This window comes from Castanea sativa, chromosome 1 (assembly GCF_040712315.1).
Source record: "Castanea sativa cultivar Marrone di Chiusa Pesio chromosome 1, ASM4071231v1".
NCBI classification, from domain to species: Eukaryota; Viridiplantae; Streptophyta; class Magnoliopsida; order Fagales; family Fagaceae; genus Castanea; species Castanea sativa.
This window is the reverse complement of record NC_134013.1, coordinates 78015079-78040950: the sequence shown is the minus strand read 5'-3', so window position 1 is coordinate 78040950 and position 25872 is coordinate 78015079. Positions and strand designations below refer to the sequence as shown.

Below are 25872 nucleotides of genomic sequence, written 5' to 3'. Positions count from 1 at the left end.
AATATATGCCGAGCATAGACATCCCTGACATACAACAGATAGGAGGAGGAGAAAATTGGATGAGTTCAATAATGATTTATCTCAAAGATGGAAGGCTTCTAGAAGACAAGGATGAAGCGAGAAAGTTAAGGGTCAGGGCAGCCAAGTACGTCCTCATAAATGAAGTGTTGTACAAGCGAGGTTTTTCCCAACCTTACTTAAGGTGCTTGTCTCCTGACGAGTCAAACTATGTTCTAAGGGAAGTTCATGAAGGAGCATGTGAAAATCATTCAGGAGCAAGGTCGCTAGTCCATAAGATCGTCCGTGCCGACTACTACTGGCCTACAATGCAGGCAGATGCTAAAGCCTATGTCAAGGTATGTGACCAGTGTCAGCGCTATAGCAATGTACCTAGACAGACGTCAGAGTACCAGACCCCAATGATGGCCCCATGGCCCTTCGCATAGTGGGGACTAGATATCCTAGGCCTTTTTTCCATGGAAACCCGGCAAATGAAGTTTTTGGTGGTAGGAATCGATTATTTTACCAAGTGGGTAGAAGCCGAGCCTCTTGCAGCAATCACTCAACAAAACGTGAAAAATTTTGTATGGAAGAATATTCTATGTAGGTTCGGAGTACCCAGGGTATTAGTATCAGACAACGGACGTCAATTCGACAACGCACCCTTCAGGGACTTTTGTAATCATTTTGGGATCAAGAATCACTATTCCTTACCCTCCCATCCACAGGCAAATGGACAAGCAGAAGTAGCAAACCGATCCCTGCTGAAAATCATCAAGACTCGGCTCAAGGGGGCAAAAGAGATATGGCCAGACGAGCTACCAGGTGTTCTTTGGGCCTATAGGACGATTGTACGAACTCCGATAGGAGAGACCCCCTTTAAACTAGCCTATGGAAGTGAAGCTGTCATACCAGCGGAAGTTCATATGGCTAGTCACCGAGTGATGGAGCACTAGGAGAAAGAGAATGGGGAACAACTTCGTCTTGACCTCGATCTTATTGACGAGGTAAGAATGAATGCGGAGCAAAGGACAGCAAGGTATAAAAACCTTATGGCCAGACAACATGATGCCATGGTGAAACCCAGACGGTTTGGTGTGGGGGACCTTGTCCTCAAAAGAGTCTCCTTGGCGACCAGGAACCCAGCTCATGGAAAATTGGGACCCAATTAGGAAGGACCCTACAGGGTAATCAACTGCAAGAGGCAGGGGTCTTACTACCTGTAAGCTTTGGATGGGTGGAAGTTAGAGCATCCCTGGAACGTGGAACATCTGAGGAGGTACTATCAGTGATAAGCAGGGACGAGGGAAGTCAGTGGCAAAGTTACAGCTATGATTAGCGTGTTCGCTTATATTTACTGTTGTGTTCTTACTACTATTATGGTGTGTTATGAATAAAAAGTGCACTGGTTCTTAAACTTTTGCACCACTTACAGACCAGCTTATGAAAGACGAGGTTATTTATTTTTCTTAAGTATTTTAATAAGGCACTAGCTTATAAGCATGTGCCACGCTTGTGAACAATGTTCATGTAATAATATGGTTTGGATTTTTTATGTATTTGATGCATAGATCTAGTTTCCATAATAATACCCACAGAAGGGGCAAAAGCCTAAGACGAATAGAAATCTTTGGACGCAGAAACACTCGTCCAAGGCTTTCCTTTAAATAAGGATAAAGCAAAGAGAAATAAGCTAAGGCATACTCGTCCAAGGCTTTCCTTTAAATAAGGATAAAGCAAAGAGAAATAAGCTAAGGCATACTCGTTCAAGCATTCCTTGAAATAAGGATAAAGCAAAGAGAAAAAGCTCAGGCATGCTCGTCCAAGATTTCCTTTAAATGAGTATAAAGCAAAAAGAAAAGGCCAAGGCCCACTCGTCTAAGAAAGAAAGGAGGCATTAAGGCATAGCATTCTAAAGACAAGCAGCGAGTCAAGACGAGTAAAACAAACATTATGAACTCCTTGTGAGAAGACGAGTAATAATTGCCTAAAGGACAAGCAAAAGTAATGCAGTCGTCATTATCGTCCTAAGTGGGTCGTCCATAAAGAAATCACGTAGACGATCATTCAACACTTAGAACATTGTTTAAAAAAAAACTAGCATAAATGGTGAAAACAATGTATAATCTCGTCTATGAAACAACGATGATAGATGAAAACAGATATTCATTAAGAATTAAAGAGGGTAGACGACCACTGTCCAAAAACCCTTATAAAATACGCCTTAAAAAGGTAATTGTCAATAAACTAGTCCAGAACACTCTGGACGAGGTAATTGTACTCTAATACATTTTAAGAAAAAAAAAGAGAGGTCCGAAAATAGCGGACCAAAAGAAAAACAATATGAACTACAACACTAATTTAAAAATTGTCAAGAAGGGGGAGCGTCAACGTTGCGGTCATCCTGGGCTGGTTTGGTGGAGGCGTTGTCCTCAATATTAACGTCGTTTAAACCTATTTGGAGAAGGGAACTTGTAGCAGCACCAAGATTAAGTTTAATGGAGCTAAAGTCAACTCCAGGAAAGTTGTCTATAGCATCCATCCTAAAATCCTCGAACCCTGCTGCATAGTTAATGTCCAGCAGGTCAGTAAACTCTTTCAACGCCTTGAACTCCTCCACAGCCTCGTCCTTAGCTTTCTTGAGAAGGAGACTTAGCTCATCATTCTTATTTTGAAGAAGGTCGAGACAGTCGTCCTTCCTGGCAGCGTTGGATTTCAGCTCCCCCACCAAAGCCTTTAACTCCTCAGCGTCGTCCTTGGCCTTGTTTGCCACCTCGGCCCAAGTCCTGTAGTCGTTTTTTATCTCTTCTATTCTTTTCTCTAGAAGGATCCTCGTCCTGTCCGTCTCTATGGCCTGCTTGGACGCAGCTATGAACTTTGACATTGCCTACATGGAAGATAAGAGGGTTAAAGAGATAAAAATAACGTTGGATAACATGGCCAAACCAAGATGAGGCAAAAATGGTTACCTTAAAAAGATCGTGGACGCCGGAGTGCTCGAACTCCTTCAAAGACATGTCATAGCACGCAGCCACGTCCTCGCCTTTCACAACCTCTTAGAATCATTCCCAAGCCAAATCCTCGTTCTCCAGCAAATTTGTAGAAATCCTTTGAGGAGGCTAGGACGAATCAAGGGCAGGGGACTTGGACGGAGTGATGCTGACAGGCGTAGACGAGTCGATGTCGACGACTGGGACGGACGATTGGGAGGAAGGAGGATCAGGCCTAGCAGTTTCGGGCCTGGACGACCCATGCTTGGCCTTCTTTCCTCGACGACTGGGTAGGCTAGCCAAGTCTAAGTGCTTGGACAAGCTTTTCCTCTTGTCTCTAGCACCAGGACGAGGCTGAGTTTGAGCTTCAGGTCTCGCCGCCTCGTCGACCACCTCCTTTCCTTTATTCCTCTTCATGGTTGCCATTCCTATAAAAAAAAAAAAAAAAGAACACGTGAACACATATACATACAAATAAGTAATAATAATAAAATAAAAATGAAAAATACATATATCTTTAAGAGAAACACTCATGTCTACGGATGGTTTGTTCGTGTGCTAAAGCTTCGACAGAAGGTTCGGGGACAAGTCCCCACTTGTGTAGACGCTGAAGGGTCACCAACGAATGAAAGTCTCTCTCGGAATGTAGACGAGCCCTGTGGACGCGATCACGGTGGAACTTGCTCAAAGAAGGACGTCCAACAGCTGGAAAAGGAAGAGGGAAATTAAGGTTAGACCACTACTCAAAGATAAAGTATGACAAAACAAATAAAAAAAAAATGAAGGAAAAAACATAACATACCTTCTGGACGAAGGTTCCCTAAATCTCCAGTATAAGGAGCAAATGAATCTCTACCAACCTCAATAGGCTGCCCCGCCCAGAAACCAAAGACAATTCTATCTTCCAGTTTCTCTCAGACGAGGGCAAGGACTTAATCAATCTATAGTCATTGCCCTTAGCTGTAAACTGATAGAAGCCTAGAGATTGACTTATCTCGGAGGGTTTATAACAGTACAGGAACTCGTCCACGGTGATAGGACGGTTCCCGTCAAATACCTCCCTGCATAAGACTTGCATAGAGACAATTAGTCTCCATGCGTTGGGGTTAAGCTGACACACTCCCAAGCCTAGCCTAGTAAGTAATTCCCTAGCAAAGGCATTCAAAGGAAGTCTGAGCCCCCCTAACAAGTAAGCTTCGTAAACGCCTATTCCAAAACGAGGCTGGCAACACCATTCACCTCAGACAGCTAACCTAGGATTTAGGTCGTCAGGAATTTGGAACCAACTCCTAAGAGCATCTAACCTCCTCTCGTCCGTCCTAGAAGGAACCTCTATAGCACAACTATATACAGTTTCCTCTTCATCCAAAGGGGAGGACGGCAGGAAGCTCGTCGAGGTGTCAGCCTCAAAAGCTGCCCTCGTCCTAACATTTTCTTGTAAGGTCTCGATGGGAATTCCTGGGACGCCAGAGGTATATTCCTCTGTTGTGTGACCACTACTACTGCTATTGTTACTGGAAGTATCAAAACTAGAAGAATCGTGATACTCGTCTATAGCTTTGACTACATTGTCGCTAGACAAACAGGAAGCCATTTAGGACGTCCTAACACTTAAAAAAGAAAGTTTGAGAGTTGAAGTAAAGAGAAGACCTGGCTCTAGACAGAAGACACTAAGGACGCTGAGAATACTCCTAGACGAGGCGATGGACGAGGATGTCAAAACAGAAAATATGAAAAAGTGAGAGGGGCACGAGAGGGAAACCACTATTTATAGGTAGAAAAGTCCCGATATCCACAACGACGAGACCAATAAAAAAATGACACATGGCGCCTACCTCGAAGGAATGAATCGACGCGGCCAACCGCCGATGAAAGTATGACACGTGGTACGCAAAAAAAAAAAAAAAAAAAAACTCGTCCTTAAATCTGGTGATACACTGCATGACCCTGGACGAGGGGCAACTGATGAGGAATGAAGTACTCCAGATCGTCCACGGTCATTCACACCAGTAGCCGTCCAGAAGAAAGCATCAAGGCAGGAGCTAACGCCATAGCTGTCCATGGACGAAGTCAAACCCACGTCTCTCGTCCTAAGAAGACGACCACCTCGTCCTAACTAGACTCGTCCACACGACGACCCCTGGACGAAAATGTACACTTGAATTACTAAAATACACTTCACCATTCCGTAATACACGCATAACTTCCGATGACCGTTGTGTGAGAAAATGCAACTATCAGGTGGTTATGGGAGTTATCCAAGAACCCCAGACCTCCTGAAATCTAGGGGAGGTTACAATTTCAATAACTGCCCCCAGGACACTATATAAACAGCCATTCAGACCAATGGAAGGTACGTTGAACATTTTCCCAAGAAATTGGAACTCCAAAGATATAGAGAGAAAACTGACTTTACCATCGGAGGGTTCTTGGTCGGCGATCCCGGTCACCTTTGATCGTTTTCCTTTGTTTTTCAGGCCATTAGAGAGCGAGTGGTCCTTTCAAATCCGGAGCATCTAGCCTACTGATTTTCCTTGCATCATCACCTTGTATAACTTTGCATAGGCTGTATGGATGTCATCCTGTTCGTCCATCTTCTTGAACTTGGATTCCACTAAGTCCTCTTCTTCATCCACTACTTTTACAATCCCCTTAGTAGGATCCACTATGGCAGTGAAAGCACTCAAATTTCCTTTGTCATCACTGTCATCTGACTAAGTCTTAGGCTCAGTATCATTCAAGGTTGCAACAAGAGCCTTGTTTTTCCCAATACTTGAGATATGTTGGACATTCTTGTTTCTTGTGTCCAAAACCTTGACATCCGAAACACTTTGGTCCGGAGGAAATAGTATACTGACCACCATCCTTAGCATCCTTCTTCCCTCTGTCTTGACTTTTAAATTGAGAAGAACTAGATTACTTACGGTCTATGTCAAAACTTTTCCCATTGGCATTTTTCATGAACTTTTTGAACTGCTTAGTGATGTAGGACTTCATCTTGGAATCTTCATCATCTGAAGACTCATCAGTCTCATTACTTTTGGACTTCAGTGCCATATTCTTACTTTTGGTTCTTTTTCCAAGTCTAGTCAAACCCAATTCATAGGTTTGCAAGTTGCCAATTAGCTCTGTCAAAGGAATGGTGTCAATGTCCTTTCATTCTTCAATTGTTGTTATCTTGGCATAAAATCTCTTAAGGAGAGATCTGAGCACCTTTCTCACAATCTTTGGCTTGGGAATATGATCACCAAGATTGAATGCTAAGTTCACTATGTCCTTTAGCTTGGCATAGAACTCATCAAACGTCTCATCCTCCTCCATCTTTATCTCCTCAAAGCTAGTCGTGAGCCTGTAAAGCTTTAAATCCTTGACAGCCTTAGTTCCTTCATAGGTTGTTTGGAGGATGATCCATGCTTCCTTTGTAATTTCAGTTGATGATATTTTCTTGAACTCCTCATTGGTCACTGCCCTAAATAGGGCATTCAATACTCTACTGTTGAAGTTTGCCGCTTTGATCTTGGCCTCATCCTAATCAGCCGGTGCTTCCTTTGGCTTCACCCAGCCAATTTCCATAACTTGCTAGACCTTTTCATCTAAAGATTGCAAGAAAACTCTCATGTGTACTTTCCAGTATGCATAGTTAGTGCCATCAAACAAATGAGGTATAATAAGAGATTGTCTTCTATCCATGACAAACAGGGGTTAATGGATTACACAACAAAGATTAAAACCTAATCAGAGTGTGCTTGCTCTGATACCACTTATTGGGTTAAAATGAATTGACTTCTTGCAATTAATTAATTTGAAAGCTCGAATTTGTGTTAAAAACATAAGAGCTGTTTAGACTCCAAATTAATAAATTACGGCTCGGTTGATTTTACTCTAACTTAGACTAAGTGCGGAATAGAGTAAATGCGAACGAACAAAGAATACAACTACTCTAAGCCATATTCAACAAATCACAGCAGTAAAATGAAAGCTAAAAGATTAGGGAAGAGAGATGCAAATACAAGATAACACGCTGATGTGTTATCGAAGAGAAAACCGAAGAACTTGGCGAAAAACCTCTCCGCCGCCCTCCAAGCGGTAAATCGATCCACTAGACAATAAGTTGGGATATACGAATAGCAAGAAACCCTCCAAGCCTAATCTACCTAGTGCACCTAAGCTCTCCAAGCTCCTACTCCAACAAGGCTTCTCAGAACTGTGTCTTGTCTAGCTTTCCGGATCCCGCAATGCGCCCGATTGCATCTGCCAAAGTTTGGCTTCTTCCAATACTTCCTAGCAGCACCAAAACTTCACTGGACACTTAGTATGTGTGTGGTAAGTGTTTGGGCTATCAACCTCTCAAGGATTTGGAAATGGAGAGGTAGGAGTGGAGAAAAACCACAATGGATGGTGTAGAGAATTGTGGGTATGACAATCTCACACTCTCAAGGGTTTGAGGCTAGGATTTTTTCTCTGAAAACTCTCTACTCAATATGTGGGTAATGAATGTATATATAGCATGTATGAGGATGTAGTGGAGCAAATACAACAAAATAGCAAAACAAACTGTTTCACGGGTATCTCGCGGGAATGCCTTACCCGCAAGACACTTGCAAAAACCAGCTGTCACCATCTGTCATAACTCTTCATATTCCAGTCATGTGCTAGACACATGCATCACTTTGCGGGATGGCTAGTCGCAAGCTACCCACGAAAACTCCTTTTGTCTTCAATAGATGCCTTGAGTCTTCACACACACACACACACTCTCTCTCTCTCACACATAACCCTTATAAATAAATCCCACATAAAATACAAGGTACAAAAGATTGAACAAAATTACAATAAAATTTGGCACGAAATTGAAGCCAACACAAAATAGTTGTAAATTACAACTTTACATAATTAATTACCCAAGTTAATTAATTAGATCAAATTTCATGCAATAGCGTGACTGCACAAACAAATCACCAAATTATCTAAATGCAGCGAAAAATAAATTTGACATATGTGATTTGTTTACGAATGGGGAAAACTACCGAGGCAATACCCCACCGGGTGATTTTAAGGTTACCACTCCCAAAAATTCACTATTATCAATCACAAGCGGTTACAAGTATAAGAAATCTTACCAAGCCCTTTGGCTTATCCCAAAATACCAACCTATAGTTGAACCCTTACCCCAATACCCAATTGGACTTGTATTGTAGCGACAATCTTTCCCTTGATGCACGAATCCCAGTACGTGATTAACCAATGTGCACGAATTCCAATACGTGACTAACTCCAACAACTTGAATAGGTTGTTAGCTGCAAAGTTCTTCGATTCATCAACGATGAAGATCAAGAAGCTCCTTAGTCACAAAACCCTTGGCGTAAAGATGCAGTGACTTCTTTAGAGAGAATAATGAACTAGGGCACTTTCTACATGTATTCTCTTGTGTGACGGCCTTTAAAATAAGTCTTATATATGTCTAGGGTTGTGGGAAAAAAAAAACTCTACGCAAATACATAAGCTTGGCCCGAAAATCAGATCTAGAAATTCTGATTTTGTAAGTCTCGACAGAAACAGCTTGTGTCGAGCTTGTGTTGAGTTTCGACTTTAAATCTCGATAGAAGTCCTTTTGGTCGAGATTGTTGTTGAGAATTAAGGAACAACTTTTCTTTACTTGTTTCTTGATCCAATCTTAATGGCTTTAATACTTGACTTGAATAATTGTTTCTAGAAGTCCTAAACTTATCCTAGATCTACCCAATTACAAGTAAAATGCATTTTATCAAAGGATTTGCCAATTACATAAAATATGTCCCTAACATATAGAGAGACTGATGTGAATAGTTTTTGAACAAAAATATGTAAAACTTACTACTTTTTTTATTTTGCAATCACTAGTGCGATTGCTCTAAATAAAACTACTTACATGAATACTTAATGATATTTTAAAGTAAGAAGAACCACAAATGATGTATATATTTGTTAAGATTTTTTTACACATAAATAATCCACTTTGGGAAACTCTTTTTGAAGTCAAAATTCCACATATGATTCACATGATGATTTTTCGTAGCTTGACAAATTTCTAGTACAAATCATGTTGATTTTGATATATTGATAAATAGACCCGATCAAATTATAACATTTTAAAAACAATAAAAAAAAAGATATATGCACTTAAAAGTTTAGAATTTAAGTTAAAAACATTATTAAATAATGGAGTTTATTATGTAATTATTTTTTACATTTTATTACTTAGACATATTTTGAAGAAGACAATAAATTATTATTGTATTAAGTTTTTGAGCTACTTTTAGGATTTGTATCACTTTTGGAAATGTAAAAAATATTTTTTGTCTCTTTTTTATATATATATTTTTTAATCTTCGTTTTTCTTCTATAGTTTTTGAATCTTAAAAAGACATTGATAAAATAAGAATGATTTTCCTTTTCTTTTTTCAAGGAAGTTTTATACTAAAAGGAAATAGTCTATTAATTATTTAGTTATATTATATCTAAAAAATATATATAAAGGAAATCCATAAAAAAAAAAAATGAAATTTTAATATGGATAATGGAAAATTGATTGAACAAAAGGTTTTAGAAATTATGGTAGGACAAGGTGGGAATTACCCCTGTTCACCCCCGGGCTCTGTCCTTACATGTTACGTACGTAAACTATAGTCTCTCTTAAATTGAATCACAAGTTAAACAGTGAGCAAGTCTATTGAGTATCTAGAGTTTATGAACTCAAAATATGTATTGTAGACTAAGACTATGAGATAAAAAAATTGTGTCCTAATCCATTGGCTTATTTATCGAGACAAAAGGATAAAAGACCCCACTAAAACAACACTACTTACCTGGTCCAAACTGACCATTATTGTGGCAAAAGGCTCAAGTGCGTTTATGATTGAAGAAGAAGAGGATCTATGTCTGTTTGGTACAACTTATTATTTAGCTCTCAAGAATGGGTTATTAAAAAAGTTGTATTTAGTAAAAGAAAAAAGGATTTTAAAAAGTTATATTAAAAAAGAAAGTTGTACACGGACACAAAAATAGTGTTTTATGGCCAACTAAAGTTTCACACATACACGCTATTTTTTAGATTTTCATATATATATATATATATATATATACACACATACTCATTTATATATTCTTGACCAACAAAAAAGCACACAATATGAAAATGAAAAGGAAAAAAAAGAAAAAAAAAGAAGAAGAAAAGAAAGCAAAAGTAATGCATGAGAACATGCCATAGTGTACAGATGACTCCTTGGATGAATGATATACAAGACGTGCAGCCAAATAGTCAAGAAAAGAATGTCCTACTCTAGATTTGGAAGAACTCGAGCAGAGGACATAACAAAAACACTCAGATCTGTGATCCTTCCTCACCCACACGGTATGATTCTTTGAATATGAAGATGAAGAGGTATGGGTCCCAGAACATCTATAGAATGACCTAGAGGAATTTTCATTTCCCTAAAATTGAGTTCAAAAGCTCAAAATTTTTAATAAGTAAAGGTATATGATCTTGTGATAGATTTTACACTTGCTTATGAGGATATAGCTTGAAACAATTTGAACAAATGTGTCATGAAACATTACGATTTTGAAAACCATGAGTAGCCTTAGAGTTACTAGGCTGGTTTAGACATGATAACAGACTAAGACCTAAGTTTAGAACAATTTGGTCTAATAAGACAAACAACAACCACAGTGATGACGGGGAAAATGGGCTTTTGCCCATTTCATAAAAAAAAAATCTAGCATTTTGCCCATTTTCCAAACTAATTAGAGAAATCCCCCTCTTTTGAAACTTGATTTTCTCAAAATTGAGTTTCAATGTAAAACTCGATTTGTAGAAAATCGAGTATGGGGAGATCAAACTTAAAAAAAAAAAAAAAATTTTGCTTGGAACTCGAGTTCATGGAGCTTGAGTTTCATGTAAAAACACCGCTCTAGGGCTTTAAAACGCTGCTATCTCCCTGAATGCAGCTATATGATCAAACTTAAAAAAAAAAAAGTTGCATGGAACTTGAGTTCAAGGAGCTCAAGTTCCATGCAAAAACGTCGCTATAGGGTTCTCTGAACGCAGCTATAGGTATAGGGCGATCAAACTTAAAAAAAAAACTTGCATGATAAACTTGAGGTCTATTAAAAACGCCACTATAAGGCTTACTGAAAGCTATAGGTATGGAGTGATCAAACTTAAAAAAAAAATTTTGCATGGATGAAATAAAACTCTACTATAGCGCCGTTTTAAAGCCCTATAGCGTCGTGGAATTCGAGTTCCATGCAATTTTTTTTTTTTAAAAGTTTGATCGCCCCATACTCGATTTTATACAAATCGAGTTTTACACTGAAACTCGATTTTGAGAAAATCAAGTTTCAAAAGAAGGAAATTTCCCTAATTAGTTTGGGAAGGAGGGCAAAATGCTAAATTTTTTGTGTGAAATGGGCATTTGCTCATTTTGGCCCAGTGATGACATGTGGGTACAAGATCAAAAGTTTTACAACTTAAGATTCATTCACATATGTTTTAATCTTGTCTATCGTAGCAAAATAAGCATTTTTCTCTTCTTTAATTATGATTTCTTTTTCATAAAAAAAGAAAATTATGATTCCTTTTAAATGGAGGAAAATAAGTTTGGCGAGCATAGAATTAGCAGTATCGAGCTCTACAATAGGCTAGGCATTAGATACATTTTCTAATTTGGCTTTAAACTCAGCTAGTTCTTCTTTCAAGCCCTTAACCTTAGCTTTAAGGAATTGATTTTCAACCTTAATATCATGTACCAACTTGTTAGTCTCTTTAGAATTAACTTCTTGGTCTTTTCAGCAATTTTCTTGTATTTGTTAACTAACTTGTTGGATTCCTCAAGTTTAGCCTTCAATATTTTGGAGCTTTTAAAATATTTATTACACTCTTGTACAGCTTATTATAGGATTCTTAAATGTCATCATCCATGCTTGATTCAACATGGTCATGTAGATTAAGACACTTGATTTCATCCATGACAATGGGGGGTCAAGAATCAACTCAAAGTAGAGAAATCCAAATTAGAATTAACTTGCTTTGACACCAGTTGTTAGGAAATTTAGACCTTGATTGTAAACATGTAACTAATGTTGAGTTTTAATTAACCAGTTATTCCTTCCAATTCAATTTTGGTTAATTCAAACCAATATTGTGAAACAAACACAATGTGGAAAGTAAAGAAGATAGCAATATAGTTACAAAGAGAAAACCCTAGAGGGCAAAATTTTCTAGGGGTATGCCAACTCTTAAGGAAATGGATTCACTAAATAAAATCGAAGTTTATATAGAAGAATCAACCCTAAATCTATAGCTATTTCCAGTAGATACTTACTAACGCAACTATACATAGTTCCAAATTCTTGAACTCTTCTACAACAAACTTTGATAAGACGAACGCTCCTTCCGTGACTTCAAGAACCGCCTTTAAGGTTTCCATAGCAAGAAGTCTGAGTTGTGATTGTGCGGTAACTTTAGCTTGATCATCGATCTTTAGATTTTCTTTGGTTAGCAGTGAGAGAGAACTTGGTTACCAAACCCGAGGCGTACATAAACCCAACTCTCGAAACCTTATTTAGTCGTCCTTATATATTCTAGCAAGTAGGACACAAATTACAATAGATTGGATGACATAACGCCTAAACTTGATTTTGGATCCACGAATTCAATTGATAGTCATGTATGGAGATATTTATTGAGCTTGTCTCAGTTGATCTACATGCATTAAGCTGTGTTTGAGATTCCAGGAACTTCCTTCTTCTTGAACTGTTCTTGGCATAAGTCTTAGACATCAAATAGACTTCAAAATATGTTCTAGACTCAACTTTTTACACGGTTTGTCAACTTACAAACTATTAACGTAACAATATTCATTTTTATGCTCAGCTCAATTGGGTACAATGAATGATGGTAGTTTTATTTAAGTACCTATACCTTAAAAGTTGAAATAACATTAACAATCTGACTGTTGTCACCGATAGAAAATTTCAACCAAAGCCATCTAAAAGAAGTTTAAATTAATCATTTCAATACTGATCTGAAGAGTTCAACCTCTATGCTCTTTAGCACGGAATTTTAAGTCCCAGGTTTCTAGCTAGCATTTCACCACCAAGGTAAGTTTCTGTCTGGGGGCATCCTTGGAATGCTGTTGCATATTTAGCACATGTTGTAGTTGTTATTGCGGTACTCTTCATACATTTAATTGATCAAGGAAGCTTTTTTTGTATGCCTTTTGGATACCTACGAGCAGCAACCTTTTAAAGAACGCATAATTGTGGTTTTCACAATCCATTTCCTTGATTTACTTGCTTACAAGTTACATCCGCCCCTATATTTCATTTTGTAGAAACTACAAACATTGAGCGTATGTTTGGGTAACGCTGAACGCGTCCAGCGTTCGGAATTTTCCCTTCTTTTTTTTTTTTTTTTCAACTGCCCGCATCTGTCATTTAGGAGACAAAAGTCACTGTGCGTGAACAGTGCGTGCACTGTTCACGTACTGTGCGCGCATTGTTCACGTATTTTTTAGCAATTTTTTAATTAAAAGTGGGTCCTACGGTATTATTTATACATTTAAAAATTATTTTGCTACAGTGTTTTCAGTTTTCAGTTTTCAGCTGTATCCAAACGGACCCTGAATTTCACACATTTTCTGAGAGGAAATTTTAATTGACTTGGTATTAATATCATATGGTTAGGCCAGCTGGTTCATATAGTAAAAGGTGTATAAGTAACTTTTTTTTTGAATAAAGGGTAGAAAAAGGTGTAGGTAACTTAATTGTACATGATATGGTCCCTTCCTTAACAGTTCCATCTGTTTCCGACAATTGGTAACCTACGGGGAGGAATAATTAAGCTGAACTAACAGCTTCATTGATTCCAATAAATAATGATATATTTGGCATTTGCATAGAAGTGTTGTTCAACTTTGCCTAGAATTGGACGTATATATGTACAACAATTTCGCAATCCATGATCTACAATCAATTATTTTTATTATGAATTTTATTACTAAAACAAGTTGGAGTACATCAATTTAGATCTGCTATTAGAATTTGGTGACATTTAGATATAAATTAAGACCAATGTCACCATAGTGGAGAGAACTGCAACAAATTAAGGCATCAATAGTCAAAGATAAAGCAGAGCTAGGACTCGGAGGTGCAGCAACAGTAGTAGAGTTTAGCTTTAGAACATTAATAGTGAACTTCTGGCCACGTTTACAATGGTCATTGACTGTGCAGTAGAAAAAATAGAGAGGTTCACTGGCGTTGGGTGTTAGAACAAATGGGCTACCTATGACTATTGCGGGATCTTTTGAACAATTATCATATTCAGCTGCAGTATGTGACATTCGAATAGTATGCGACCCAGTCCAGTTGAATGCTGTTCATCACAGTAAAATAGATGTATATATCAATCTCTTTTTTTTTGGGTGACCTTCCTTTCTTTTACAATAAAGGCTAAGTAAATATAACCCGAAAATATATATATCCAATAAATAGGATGATATTTTTTCGACCAATTTTTCTAATCAAAAGCTAGAATTATATTCACTGCAACAATTTGAAAAACTTTTAGAGACTTTGTAAATTAGGCTACCAAGGATGCAAGAAATTGCGATGTCTGGTTAAACTATACAGACTTAATTAAATTTTGTTTGAAGTGGTTTGAGAAGAAAAGTTTGCATGATTGATTAAAACTTCATGGAAATATTAGAGAAGATCCATTATTAACAAAAGGAATTGAGAAATGCTTACACAGCTTGTCACCAGCGTAAAAGGTCTTATTGCTAGCCCATTTGGAGTAATAGGAGCTATTTGGAGGAACTTCCTAATCCAAGCTATCTCCAACCTGATATATTTGTGCAGCAGTTGCACCCTTTAGTAAAGTTATCACTACAATGATGAAACACCAAGACAAACCCATGCCGCTGGCCATTTTTGCTGTGTGTGTGTTAGGATATGTGCCCTTAAATCCTATTGTATGATGCTAAGTATGTTATTATGTATGACATTATGTATGACTTAATGTTGTAATTAATAAATTTGTTTTATTATTATCTAAAAATAATGGTAACATGAATATTGAAACATTATCATATAGTCCATGAGATGCATTGTATGTGATATATGTGATTTAGTCACAGAAGATGTAAATCACAAGTTTCTTGTAAACTCAAAATGTAGTTCGTAGTCGGTGATGAAATTGAGCATTTCATCCGCGAAGACTATAACATATCAACTAAGATGATTTTTCTTGATCATGGAAATGGAGATTTCTAGTTGGTATGTTGATATGTTTTAAGAGTTAAAACATATTTAACTGGACCGGTGTGAGATTTATTATTCTCCTAATGACTGTCAATTGAATAATAGACTCACGACTTATATTTGCATGAACTCTTAATCCTGAGAGGATAATGAATCTGATCATGACGTGTAGGTTGCTTTGATATATCAGGAGTGAGATCTATAGTTACGGTCAAAGCCTCAGTATGTTGGGTAACCACATTTAGTGTTGATGGAACATATATTCTCAAGATGGAATTCATAATCTCTTAACGGAGATACAAAATATTCCCTTGAGATAAGTTTAATGGGTTTGTTATTCAGAGAGTTAGGCCTGACCACTTTAGTAATTAGTAAGAAGTTACTAAAGTATATGTTTATGAAATTGGATTTTATAAATATATGATGAATAACTTAAAGGATTAAACTGGGTACTCAAGGAATTAAGATGTAGTAATCTACAAAGTGGCAGTCTACTTTCATGACTTTGTATTACTACGAATATTTTATGAAGGGATTGCATGTACAATAAAGTCTTAGGATATAATTTATAGATAGGGCCTAGAGTGCAACTATATTTATATAGTGATATTAAATATAGTTAATGGTAACTTTAGACTTGTCAAGAGTTGACAGAAAAGCCGAAGGCCCATTGAAGCTAGTGTCTTATTGGTCCCTTTTGGTCCCACTCCAAGCCACACACTTAGGCCCAATTGGAAAGGCCCAAAATGCCAGCCCAATTAGATAATCAGTTAGATACAAAGGGAGAAATAGACAGAATTTTTCGTAGAGAATTGTAAGAACACTATTGCGAAGTGCTGTAAGAAGTGTTAGACACTTTGACATTCTCCCTTTGGAATTAATTGAGAGACCACACATCTTGGGCGTTAGTGGAATTGGAGTGAAGATTGAAAGTGTTCCCAAGTGCTTCTGATCTTGAGTTTTGAAATTCACCGCTCCAAGGTACACTCTCTTGTTCTCAAATTCTGAAACTTACATAGTGCATGTTAACATTTATGAATTGATAGGCCAAAAATGTATTGACCCCTTGTGATGAATTAAGTTGATTAATTAGCCAAGTTACTAATTAATCAAGTTAACATGCAAAGCGCGTGGTAGCACAAACAAATCACTAATTAAACTAAGTATGCAACAGAAAAACAAATGACACGGTGATTTGTTTACGAATGGGAAAAACCTACACGGCAAAAACCCCACCGGGTGATTTTATGTCACCATTCCCGAAACTCCACTATTATCACAACAAGCGGTTACAAGTAAAGGAATCTCAAGTACCTTACCAACCTACAGTTGAACCCTTACCCCAATATCCAATTGGACTTGTTCTGTAGTGACAGTTTCTCCTTTCAATGCACGGCTCCCAAGTACGTGACTAACCAATTACGCAGATCCTAGTACGCGACTTCAATCATCAACTAGAGAAGATTTGTTGGCTGCAAAGTTCTTCAATTCATCCACACGATGAAGATCAAGAAGATGCTTGGTTACAAAACCCAACGGTGCAAAGACACATAAACTTCTTCACAAGAGAGATGAACTAGGGCAAGAACTTTGTCTCAAGTTACAATTTGCATGAACAAGGATTTCTCAATGCTTGTGCAACTTGCCACACTTTGACGGCCCTTAAAATAATCCTTTTATATGTCTAGGGTTAGGAGAAAAGAAGGCCTAAAGACACATCCACGGATTAGAATCAAAACAGAACTAGGAATTTATTTTTCTTAAATCTCGATAGCTATCGGTGTCGAGGTGCTGTCGAGCAGCTGTCGAGCCTCGGGGCTAGACCAGCTTCTTAAAGCTCAATAGATGTCACTGTCAAGCTTTAATGAAGAGCACTTCTAAACTTGTTTCTTGGACAGACTTGCATGGTTTTAACACTTGATCTTGAAACCTTGTTTCTTGAAGCATTAACTTCATTCTAAATCTACCCAATTACAAGTAAAGTGCGTTTTGACAAAGGATTAGCCAATTACATAAATAATGAATGACATATGTTCTAAACAAGTGAAACACATATGTCCTAACAATCTCCCCCTTTGGCAATCCGTGACAAAACCACAACCAACGAATGAACATATGAGAGAAGTCATAAATCACTCAGCTCATATTCACATGTTGAATACAATAAAATCTATCCTAACACAAACTCTTGAAAAACTTTGCAAGAAGAGAGTTTATGACAAGTAGACTTTCACAACCTGTATTTCTGAAACACTTTAAACAAAACTCATCAAGGCATCTTAGTGTGAAACAGAAATAATAGATTGCATACAAATAAAGAAACATGTGTATAAAGAGAGAAAGGAAACAACACATGTAGAGATAGGTGAAATAAACATATATCATCATATATATAGCAAAAATGAGCACAATGTATGTAATAATGGTCACAAGACCTAGGTACAAGAAGAAAACTGTATCTAATAGTAGAGAAAGGAAAAAAAGATACAAGTATCCTCACTACATCCCTCAGCACTCAACACTCTACACTCTCCCTATCAAAAATGTCATATACAAGGTCTCCCCCTAAGTATGACTACTCTCAAACCCCCAAAACTACTTCCCCTTTTTGTCACGAGTGACAAAGGGTAGAGTGTCAAGTAGACATCTCATCGGTAGAGCTAGCATCTCCATCATCATCATCATCTGAAGCATCATTGTCATCACCATCATTATCCTCAGACGGAGAAGCCACAAGAGGTGGTGGAGGAGAAACCTCCGGAGCAAAACCACCCATGGTCGCCTGTCGCCTAGCAATGCGACCAACACAAACATTCACCTGATACAACTTTGTAGAGAGCGTATCCAGGCGAGCATCCATGCCCTGAAGTTGCGCTATGATATCTCCTAGTGACACATCGCTCGAAGAAGAGGAGGGAGCGGATGAAGCATGAGCAGATCTGGATGGAGCAAAACGGGAGGAAGGAGCTGCAGGACCTATCTGACGCGACCTAAACTGTGCCTCACTATGTTTTACGGTAGCGGCATCTATGGCAACCATGACAGAAAAAGGGTCGGAGATAGGAAAAGGGATAGAAAAATGGCGTAAAATCCTCGTGATAGCGGAAGGAAAGATGAGCTTATCATGGGTAGCTGTATCCTTAATAAAAGATGAAATGTGAAGGAAAGTCAATGGTAAGATCCTTAATAAAAGACAACAGAAAACGAGCACGAGGCTCTATGATAGAGTTGTAGTGAGAGAGAGGATGCAAGACAAAAGTCATCACCATGTTTAAGAAACGAGGACCTTTAGAAAAAGGTTGACATGACGTAAACTGGTGCTCACCCCAATCAGAAGGGCGCTTACAGAAAGCGGAAATCATCTCGTCTTTGGACACAGTTTGTAGACGCTCACAACCGGGGTAGTCAGGATGCCCAACCCTCGGTACCTGGAGCACATCGGATACCAACTTCGGTGTGACGACTATGCGCGTACCTCGAACGCGAGTGAGAAAGAGAGGTACTGAATAATCAAATCCATGCATGTTGGAGTAATACTCCTGGATCAGCACGGAAGAACAAGTGACCGGGACGTCACACAGTGACTCCCATTCCCGTTTGTGAAAGACATCGGGAAGGTCGGTGTCGGCGAAGTCTGCCAGAACAACTTGGCATTCCGAGTGAGCACCTCGTTTAGAGAAGTTCTCCGAGAAGTCCTGATGGGCTTTCTCATCACAGAACCGAACAGAAAGAGGAGTAGGATTAAAAGATAGGGAGGCCCTAGAACGAAGAGGGTTCAGGGTCGGAATAGACTTACGTTTTGGTGCCATAGACACTATTAACGTAAACAGACAGAGAGAGGGAAAAAAAACACTCAGAAAAGTCCCAAAAACAATTCAAATATAACAAGTATATTGAAGAGAGAACGTATGCATGGGGAATGCATGAACATAGGACATGCAATATGAAAAACATCATGGGCTCAGCCCAATCCAATCCTACCAGCACACAAACATTTTGCACACATCTAAATGCATGAGAATATCGTTAGAATGCGAATGAGATGCAATGCATGGAGTTTTTAAGATCAAATCTACAAGACCCATCCCAAAATTTCAACAAGAACTCATCAATTTTGAAAAACCCCAAAATTTTTCAAAAACCCCAAAACCTAGATTTCAAAACATGAAATGCATGAGAATGAGGGAAAAGAAGCTTACCAAGTGAAGAAAAACTTGAAGAAGCTTGAAGAAACCTTGAGAAAAGAATTTGGAGTGAGAGAGAGAGGTTTGGAAGATGAAAAAATAGTGCTATCGAGAGAGAGATTGAGAGAAGTGAGAAACGGATCGCACAGAACAGTTATATAGAACCTCAGTAAATCCCGACAGATACAGGTATTGAGAGGTGTCGAGACATCTGTCGAGGTAGGTGTCGAGAAATACAACATCGACAGATCCAGCTATCGAGAGGGTATCAAGGAACAAGACAGGACACGAGAACAGATGCTCGATCGATCCACCAGGTGTCGAGAAGCTATCGAGAGGACAGAAGGTTTCTTGATCGATCCAGAAGGTGTCGGGAAGCTATCGAGATTGCGATAAGAAAAAGCTGAGAAGCTCATTAGACAGCCAGGTGTCGAGGAGGTGTCGAGCCAACTTTTCAAAACAGTTTTTCGAGAAGGGAAAAACACAAACATGAATGCAATCACGCATGCAACTCAACCAATGATCCAATCAACATATTAGACTCTCAAAATCATCTCTTAACAGCAATTTTAAGCATAGGGATCTCAAAATACATACTCACATACTAAATAAGTCTAACCGATTTTATATTTCAAAAATAAGTGAAGACAGTTTAGTGAGCATACATCAACACATGTAAACCTTGTGATGACCAAATCACATTGTACCTGCACATGTATCAAGAGTAGCAAAGAATGTTGCGTGTTGTGTGTGAAAACATCACAAGATTGCATAAGTGTCTCTATGTTATGACGATTTGAGATATGAGAAAATCACTTTAACTCACACACAATCATAACTATTTGATGGGGACTATCACCTTTGAGGTACATCCTATAACTCCCACATCTCCTAGAAAACACGCTTGCAATCATATTTAAAGCATTTTTGATCTTTTTGCCTTTATTTTCTTCGCATATTTTCTTTTTATTAAGCAAATCATGCATGGGTATATAAAAAAGAGAGAAGAGATACCCAATTATGTTGAGCTTTTGACATTGCACTTTGCTATGCCGAAGCATACATATGTCATATCATGATTGGCGAGTAACAGTGGTGAGATGGTTATTTATGCCTTTCTCTTAGGATTTTCCAGTCCTACTCGTCAAAAAGAGTGATACGAGTGTTAAGTTCAAGAGATCACTTAACCTTACTCATCACAAACAAAGAGCCACAAAGCTCACTTGCTTAGTTGTGCATAAGAATGCTCATCTAAGCTACAAGAGATACAAAGTTTAGAAAACTCTGTTTCAAAGGCTATTTTAAGGTTCACAGGAATTGATGTACACAAACACACACTGTTTTTATATTTTTCAATTTTTGTATTTTTTGTATTTTTTTATTTGAAAAAAAAAGAAAAAAAAGAAAAAAGAAAAAAAGAAAACACATACACAAAAACATGTTAAACAAAACAAAGCAAAGCAATGCATAAAACTAGACTGACTTAAAAACATTAAAGCAAAACACACAAGTAATGCAAAAACAAAAACAAGAAGGGGAGAGAGAGAAAAAGTGAATAAATCACTTGGAACCCTTTTCCTTCCACACCTTGGAAGATCATTTCCTCTTAGCAAACCCTTGAACCGGTGATGAGGGGGAAGGATTGAAACCATTCAAGTTCGAAAGGAACATGAGAGCTTTGAAAAGATCTCCAAGAGGAGCAAGAGAGGTTTGAAGCTGATTCTGGCTCCCATATGCTATCATGCCATTGCTCTGTTGAGTGGCTAACCACTTATAGCAATTTGGTCGAGTATGACCGGCAATACCACAATGATGACAGAGATGCTGCTTCTTCTGTTTAGACTTTTGAGAGTTAGCCTTCTTTGTCCTAAGGTTTTTAGTGACCTTCTCAAGCTTAGGGGGTGCTCCTAAGATAGATTTACCCTTATCTAGATTCTCACTTGCTAAATCAGTTTTAACATCATTATTATCAATTTTAATATTATTAGCAGGCGGAACAAAAACAGTAGTACTAGCAGAAGCAATATTAGAAGAAGAGAATTCATACCCCAATCTTGTTCGATCAGAAGCAAATTTTTGAATGCTGAGCATCTCATCCAGCTTCGCACTTGATGCCCTCTCCAATTGAGCTCTAACTTGAAACAGCTCCGCTTCAAGCTTCTTGATCTTCTCAGCCAAGAAATTGTTCTCGAATTGCAGTGCCCCAATAGTTTGATTAGCTTCATCAAACTTTGTGGAAAGTTCCTTACGGTTAAGTTCCACATCACTTAGCTTCTTGGTGGCTAGCCTATAGAGTTTCTCATGTTTCTCAGAAAGCTTGTACAGTTTCTCATAGGCTGTATGGATATCATCTTGATCATCCATCTTTTCAAACTTGGATTCCACCAATTCCTCTTCTTCATCCACATCTTCAACAATCCCTTCAGGAGGATTGACAGTGGCAATGAAGGCATTCAAAATTCCGTCATCTTCATTTTCGGAATCATCCTCAGGCTTAGTGTCGCTCAAAGTAGCAGCTAGTGCCTTACTTTTCCCAATGCTCTTGAGATATGTGGGACACTCCTGTTTCATGTGACCGAAGCCTTGACATCTGAAGCACTTGGGTCCTGCAGGAACAGTGTACTGACCGCCTTCCTTAGCATCCTTCTTCCCTTTTTCTTGGCTCTTGAATTGAGAAGAACTAGATTGCTTACGGTCGTTGTTGAAGCCTTTTCCATTTGCATTTTTCATGAATTTCTTGAATTGCCTTGTGATGTAGGACTTCATCTTAGAGTCTTCATCGTCTGATGACTCATCTGTCTCACTGCTTTTGGTCTTCAGTGCCATGCTCTTGCCTTTACCTATCTTGCCAATTCTTGTTAACCCTAGCTCATAGGTTTGCAGATTACTGACCAGCTCAGTCAGAGGAATCTTGTCAATATCCTTTGATTCCTCTATCGCCGTGATCTTGGCATGGAATCTCTCGGGTAGAGATCTGAGCACCTTTCTCACAATCTTGGGTTCAAAAATGGTTTCCCCAAGATTGAAGGCTGAGTTCACTATGTCCTTGAGCTTGGCATAGAACCCATCAAATGACTCATCCTCCTCCATCTTAATTTCTTCGAAGCTTGTAGTGAGCCTTTGTAGCTTCGAATCTTTGACAGCCTTTGTTCCCTCATAGGTTGTTTGGAGGATGGTCCATGCTTCCTTAGCAGTTTCAGTGAAGGATATCTTCTTGAACTCCTTATTAGTGACTGCACTGAATAAGGCATTCAATGCTCTGCTGTTGAAGTTTGCCGCCTTGATCTTGGCTTCATCCCAATCGGTCGGCGCTTCTTTAGGCTTGGTCCAGCCTATCTCCACAGCTTGCCACATCTTCTCATCTAGAGACTGCAAGAAAGCTCTCATGCGTACTTTTCAGTATGCATAATTAGTACCATCAAACAATGAAGGTATAATAAGAGACTGACCTCTATCCATGACAAACAGGGGTCAATGGATCACACACAAAGATAAACCCTAATCAGAGTGTGCCTGCTCTGATACCACTTGATAGACCAAAAACGTATTGACCCTAGTGATGAATTAAGTTGATTAATTATTCAAGTTATTAATTAATCAAGTTAACATGCAAAGCGCGTGGTAGCACAAACAAATTACCAATTAAACTAAGTATGCAGCGAAAAAACAAATGACATGGTGATTTGTTTACGAATGGGAAAAACCTACACAGCAAAAACCCCACCGGGTGATTTTAAGGTCACCACTCCCAAAACTCCACTATTATCACAACAAGCGGTTATAAGTAAAGGAATCCCAAGTACCTTACCAACCTACAGCTGAACCCTTACCCCAATATCCAATTGGACTTGTTCTGTAGTGACAGTTTCTCCTTTCAATGCACGGCTCCCAAGTACGTGACTAACCAATTGCGTAGATCCCAGTACGCGACTTCAATCACCAACTAGGAAGATTTGTTGGCTGCAAAGTTCTTCAATTTATCCACACGATGAAGATCAAGAAGATGCTTGGTTACAAAACCCAACGGTGCAAAGACACAGAAACTTCTTCACAAGAGAGATGAACTAGGGCAAGAACTTTGTCTCAAGTTACAATTTGCATGAACAAGGATTTCTTAATGCTTGTGCAACTTGCCACACTTTGACGGCCCTTAAAATAATCCTTTTATATGTCTGGGGTTAGGAGAAAAGAAGGCCAAAAGACACATCCACGGATTAGAATCAAAACAAAACTAAGAATCTGTTTTTCTTAAATCTCGATAGCTACAGGTGTCGAGGTGCTGTTGAGTAGCTGTCGAGCCTCGGGGCTAGACCAGCTTCTTAAAGCTTGATAGATGCAGCTGTCGAGCTTTAATGAAGAGCACTTCTAAACTTGTTTCTTGGACAGACTTGCATGGCTTTAACACTTGATCTTGAAACCTTGTTTCTTGAAGTATTAACTTCATCCTAAATCTACCCAATTACAAGTAAAGTGTGTTTTGACAAAGGATTAGCCAATTACATAAATAATGAATGACATATGTTCTAAACAAGTGAAACACATATGTCCTAACATGAATGAAGTAGATCTGTTATTTTTTTCGCTGCGTATGTTTTGTATGTGATACAAATATGCATATTTCCATCAGTGTGTTCTAAAGGTCGCCCCTGATAAACTCTCACAAGAAGTGTCTAGGTTTAGCATGCAAATGATTTGAACTCACTCAACGCTTGATATAAATAGAAGAGATCATGGAAAATAATGTTTGTAGCCATTTTTTGATATTTCGACACTCATCCTTTACTAATACTAGCTAGAGAAACAAAGAAAATATTATTAGGAATTTAAAAGTCAAGCTATTACAAATATTATTATAACTGTTACTTATAAGAAGATTAATTAAATCCTAAAATTACTACAAAACCTGAGGGTCTATAGCCGCGTTTTGTAAACGCTATGCTAACCTATAGCCATGTTTTTAAGAAATGCGGCTATAAGTTAAGTCTATAGTCGCATTTATAGGTTCTTTTAGCCATGTTTTTAAATCGCAGCTATAGGTTAAGTCTATAGCTGCGTTTTTAAATGTGGCTATAGGTTCCGCTATTTTTTTTTTAATTTTTAAAAAGGAGGACCTATAACCGCATTTAAAAAACGTGGCTATAGCTAACCTATAGCCGAGTTTTTAAATGTGGCTATAGGTCTAGCCAAATAATTTTTTTTTAAAGGAGGACCTATAGCCGCATTTAAAAAATGTGGCTATAGGTTAAGTCTATAGCCACGTTAAAAAACGCAGCTATTGGTCTAGCTAAATAATAGATATTTTTTTTAAGGCTGACCTATAGCCACGTTTAAATAATGCGGCTATAGCTAACCTATAGCCGCATTTTTAAAACATGGTTATAAGTAACAAAAAAAAATCAAAGCCAAATCGGTTCAGGTGTATTCTACAATATTTCGTAAAAAAAAAAAAACAACGTATGGTTTCAGCACTAGAATATTCTCTGGAATATGCCATAGAATATTCTATAGCACGAATGGGTTCGGCGCTTCCGTATTAACAAAAACTATGGAATATGCCATAGAATATTCCTAAAATATTCTATGGCATATTCCAAAATATTCCATAAAAAAATCTGAATATTCAAATTTCAAATTCATTGGCATTTATGAAATCTCAAACTCTCCATCGTGTGGTCCTAGCAAAGAAAAAAAAAATCACTTAGTCATTCAAGAAAAAAAAAAAAAAGCTCTCTCATATTGATCTCAAAACTCTCTCAATCCCTCTCTTATGATTCCACCGATCTATGTCGCCGGAGATCCAAAAAATACTGACCTACGCTGCTGATCCCTCTTTCCCGCTGATGCTGTATGAATGAGTTTGTGAAAATATGGGGTTTTGTTCATTGTTCTTTGAGTTTTGTGTTTGATTTCTCAGAAAATATAGGAAAATATGTGTTGAGTTTTGTGTTTGATTGCATATGGGTGACGAAAATTTGGGTGGAAGTTTCGTATTTGGTTTCAATGCATAAGCACAATATCAACAACACAATAGCACAAATTCAAGCACAGATCCAAAAAATTCAAAATCAAAACTCAAATCCAAATCAAGACATAGACACAAATATTGCTAGAATATCCACTTCATTCAAAATTTTCAGCATTTCCTCCATTTTTTGGGTGTATGTTTGATTTTGAACTTTTTGGGTTTGTGTTTAATTTTGATTTTTTTGGGAAAAAAAAATCCAGAATTAAAAAAAAACCTATAGCTGCGTTTGAAAAATGTGGCTAGAGTATGTCCTATAGTCACGTTTTTTAAAATGCGGCCATTGGGTCGGTCCTATAGTCGCGTTTGAAAAAATGCGGCCATAGACCCCTCAAGCCTATAGTCACGGGTTTTAGGCCACGGTTGAAAACGCGG

At 38.1% G+C, this 25872-nt stretch overlaps 1 pseudogene; it reads right to left on the bottom strand.

Annotated features, from left to right (window-relative positions):
• Positions 1 to 14083: 14083 nt before the first annotated feature.
• LOC142634959 (umecyanin-like) lies at positions 14084 to 14959 on the bottom strand (annotated as a pseudogene).
• Between the last annotated feature and the right edge of the window lie 10913 nt (positions 14960 to 25872).